The following is a 4,967-nucleotide window of genomic DNA, read 5'->3' on the forward strand; positions in this document are numbered from 1 at the left end:
GTGGAAGTGAGTCCCAGTGCCCAGAGGTGCTGCTGCTTTTTTGGAAGCTGACTCGGGGCAATGCAGCTGGGAAGAGACATAGAGTGTGTGTCAGCACCACATGTAAGGCAAAACTCCACAAGCTATCAAGGGGACCGTGGAGCAAGTGTGCAGAGGGGTGTGGGCTGTGAGGGAGAGACAGAGAAAGAGAGATGGAGAGGTGGAGAGAGACAGAGAGAGGGAGACCGAGGGAGGCTGGGTCTGATCATCTGACACAATGTGCTGTGATATGTGAGCAGTAGAGACATGCCCAGAAGAGGGGCACGTGGCTCTGCCTGAGGACACCAGGCAGGTAAAGCTTCCTGGCAAAGAGGCGATGCCGAGGGGGAGCACTGAGGATGAGTAAGGATGAGGCAGGGAGGAAAGAAGCAGAAAAGGGAGTTTCAGGCTACGTGTATCAAAATTCAGAGGTATGAGGCATCATGGCGTGTACTGGGAAGCCCAGTGAGTCTGGAATGATTATTAAGACTGAAGAAAGAGCAGGGCACATATGTCATCCTGAGGAACTTGGCCTTGGTGGCCAGCCATGTGGCAATGTTCATGGGGCAGCTAGAGATGTAATCCATAGGTGATCGAATGATTTATTAAACCTTAGAAGCAGTATGAGGGCTGAAGATAGATATCAAGACACTGGCAGCAAAGAGGTCATAGAAATTCTTTTTTAAAAAAAGATTTTATTTATTTATTTGCCAGAGAGAGCAAGCACAAGCAGGGGGAGTGGCAGGCGGAGGGAGAAGCAGGCTCCCCGCTGAGCAAGGAGTCTGATGCGGGACTCAATCCCAGGACCCTGGGATCATGAACTGAGCCAAAGGCAGACACCCAACCGACTGAGCCACCCAGGCATCCTGAGGTCATAAAAATTCTAACATGGATGAGGAACGCGGCAGAGTGTGGGGAAAAACAGCACTACGCTGAGCACAGAACCCTGAGGAGCAAGACTTGGGTCTCAAGATCCTGAGCCTCCATCAAGGACTCTCAGAAGAACCGGTTAATGAGTAGAAGGAGTGCTAGGTGAGAAAGAGGCTATGTTGGAAGCCAAGGAAGTGGGAAGTCCCAAGAATGAGATCGTGGTCACCAGGTCGAATCAACAAAGCAGTCCAGGAAGATAAGGAATGATATGTATTCAGTGGGCCTGATCATCTGGAACTCACTGGGGACTTCTGGAAACAGTTGTAGAAGCAGAATGCCAGGATGGGGAGCAATTAGTGGTGGGGGCCTTCCACCCAGTGAAGATGGCTCTTTCACTAAGCTTGGGGCAAAAGGAAAGGAAAGAGGGAGTACAAGGTCAAAGGAAGGTGCTTTGGGGGTGGGGGTGGAGGAAAGTTTGAGCATGTTTCCAGGTGGTGGGTAAGCTGGGAGAGGTTGAAGGCATCACAGGGCGATAGGAGTGGATGGAGCAAGTCCTGGAGGCAGCAGAGGGAACAGGATCGAGTGGAGGGGCTGGACTTGACCCTGAGGAGGGATGCCTAATCCCCAGAGACAAGGGTGGATGGGAGGGTGTGTGTGAAACTCAAGGGAAAGCAGGATGACCAAACACAAGGGAAAGCTGGATGACTTCATCCAGTGTGAACACTGGAGAGAAATATTATGAAGAGCTTACCTGAGAATCCTGACCCTTCCCACAGGGAGTCCAAAATAATCTTCCAATTCCAAATCAATGGCATCCTTTCACCATCACCCTGGGAATAAGGATCAGAGTTTGGCTCAGAAAATGGGCAGTTTGTATCAGGTATTTCAGGCATGGAGTAGTTCGAGGTGATAACAAGATCCAGGATTTGGATGCCGAAATGAAGCAGAGGTAAGAGTAGTTGGAATTGAGGAGATCAAAGAAATCTGAGGCTAGGCTCCCAAATAGGTGTATCAGGTAGGAATGACATTCAACTGCAAGCAACAGAAAATGACTACAGTGGCTTACATGAACAAGGGGATATACATAATACAAAGTCCAGAAATTGACGGATGGTAATGATAGTTCAATAACCTTTTGATGACAGGGTGACCGCCATGATCCATTTTCTCATGGTTCAAAGATGGCTGCCCCTGCTCCAACCATCACATTTGCAGTCAGGGAGAGAAGGAGAAAAGGTGGTACCAGCCATAACAATAACAGGTGTTCCCAGTTATTAGGAAAGCAAAAGCATTTCCAGAAAACACTGCCTCACCCCCAGGAGATCCCTACCTAGCTCTCCTTGAGCTAATGGAGTCATGTGGTCTTCCCTGGATACAAGAAAACCAGAACTGGGAACGAGACTGCCATAATAGATTTACATCCTGAGGTTGGGCACACTGCTGCATGGAACTAGATTCAAGGAAGAAGCAGGGACTGGATATTGGTTAGGCAAGCATGCAACCCATGGCAACAGGTCTTGTCCTGCTCCAGAAGGTTAGGACTCAGGCCAGTGAGGGACGGGATGGGGAGGAGAGTAACAGGAAGGTGGTCAGAGGCCAGAGCTTCAGGGTCCTTGGACTCCAGGCCTAAGTTTATACTGGGCTCAAAGGGGAGCTCTTAGCAGGATTTTAAGCAGGTGCGTGACAGGTAGAGTTGCCCTCAGGGAGACAGAAGAGCCAGCCTTGGTCAGATGTAGCAGGGAGGCAGGGGGGACCATGGCACCAGTTCGGGCGGGAGCATGGCTGCCCAGCCTCCCATACTCCCTTGAGGCCTCTGGGCACCACAGACATGTGAACTGGGCAACCCAGGTGGATGCGTTAGACTGCTCTGTTCACAAGAGGAAGTCAAGGCCCTGTGGCACACCACGAGAGGTGGCTCAGGTCAGATCAGCCTTCCACAGGCCTCGCTGTCCCATCCCTCCAGCCTCTTTCGCATGCCCTGTGGTCCTCACCATGGTCCTCTCATTTGATGCCGGCCCTCTTGCCCAGCTGCCCTGAGGCTCCTGTCACAGAATTCAGGTTCCATGCCTCAGCAATGCTGAGTAAGAGATTCCCAGGGTTCCTGCCCCCACCCCCTCCCCAGGCCCCCTGGTCCCACTAGATAAATAGACACAGCAACACAGAGGGATAGACTATGGGCAAGACACTGGCTGTGAGGGGCCAAGGAGGTTGGGAGGGCAAAGCTGACCCCATTTCGAACCTGGGTGACCCATCCTACAGGCCATGGCAGTCCAGGGGATTTCAATAACCTTTTGATGACAGGGTGTCCCCCATCATCCATTTCCTCATGGTTCAAAGATGGCAGTAGCATCCAAGTGTGTGGCCTGGATGTCAGGCTTTGTCTCAGATTGGCCTGACAGCGAGTAGATGAGTCCTTCATACTGAGCTCCCCCTGTCCCTTGGCCCTGTATCCATTTCATCAAATGTGTCCTACATCCTCTAGCCACAGGACCTTTGCACAAGCTGTCCGTCTGCCTGGAATGCTCCTCCCCCCACTGTTTTCCAAGTTAACCTCCACTCTTCCTTTGGACCCTGGCTTAAATATCACTTCCCTAAGAAGGCCTCTCCTGACCCTTTGCCTGATCAATTCTTTCCCTGGTTTCCCTCATAGGAACATGTGATTCTATATCGGTTAAGGTGATCACCATCAGCTACTCAGTCAAACCTGAGGTCTCCATGAGCAAACACAGCAGAGGTTGATTTCCCCCAACTGTAAAGTTCAATGTGGGGTGGGTAGCTCTCCTCCATTCTGTAGCTACACCATTTGGAACGCATGGTGCCCAAGGTCATCAAAGCAGAGCAGAGTGTTGAAAGAGACAGACCAGCTCTCCAAGTCTTTCTGTGGAGGCCCCACACAACACCCCAGTTCAAGGTCCTTGACCAGAATTAATCATATGGCCCCAATCTAAACTGTAAAGGGGCCTAGGGGAATGCACAGAATATTTGGGGAGCTCTGTCTCTGCACAGCTTTTCCTGAGAACCTTTTATTGCAGTTGTCATTTTATATCTATCTGCAAGTTTCTTAGATGATATCTGTGTCTCTTGCTAGGCTGTGAACCCCAGAAAGGCAGGAATTGTGTGTGTATTGGCTTATAGTCGGTCTTCAGCGTACCTGCACATAGTAGCTCTTCACTAAATAGGAACAAACCGAATAATCAATCAATCAGTCAGTCAATCAACGGAACAAACCGGCAGTGGGCACGGCAGTTGGGAGTTCACCTCTGGAGACACAGAGTATCAGCTCAGAGGGGTGAAGTTGAGTTAGGGATCAGAGAAGCAGCTCATTTTGACAGAGAAGAGCAAGAATATCTGATAAGGAGAGGCATGAGTGGATTATCCCAATATCTTCTAGCTCCCTAAATGCGATCCTGCTAATCTGCTGGCTGTGCTGTGGCCCCTGGCTGCCTGAGAGGAGGAGTAGAGAAGCAAGGAGCTGTGGGAGAGAGGGGAAGGTCGAGTAGCCTTCACCGACACCCACTCCTTCCCCTCCGACCCACCAAGAATCATCTAGCGGCAGCAGAAGGGGTAGTCTCTATAATTAGGCATTGTGCAGAGGGGAAGCAGTTGCAAAAAGGCAGTTTTAGCTCAGTTAGCAGTCTGGCTAACTTAAAGGGGAGGCTCTGTTTTCCAGGACAGATGGCTTAGAAACTGGCTGCTGACTACTGGCAGGCAGGGCAGAAGAAACCACTCCGGAAAACAAAGCCTTCAAACCTCCCAAGAGCAGCGGACTATAGAACAATCTAAACTCAGCTCTGCCTCTTATCAGCTCTGTGGTTCTGGCCACATTACCCAACTTCTCTGTAAAATTCTTTGTCATCAATTCTAACATGCACTTTTTTTTTCTTCACATTTTAACATCTCTGAAATAAGGATGCAATTTGCAATCAGTGACAGGTTACAATATAGTTGATTGTGATTTTTTTTTTAATGTTACATGAAGTAATGGTGAATCTTAGAACCAAGGTGTGCTGGATTTGATGAAATACAGTATTTCTTTTTTTTTTTTTTTTTTGGATCAGCAATCATGTAGGTAAAGCCTC

This window comes from Neomonachus schauinslandi, chromosome 3 (assembly GCF_002201575.2).
Source record: "Neomonachus schauinslandi chromosome 3, ASM220157v2, whole genome shotgun sequence".
In the NCBI taxonomy this organism is placed as follows: Eukaryota; Metazoa; Chordata; class Mammalia; order Carnivora; family Phocidae; genus Neomonachus; species Neomonachus schauinslandi.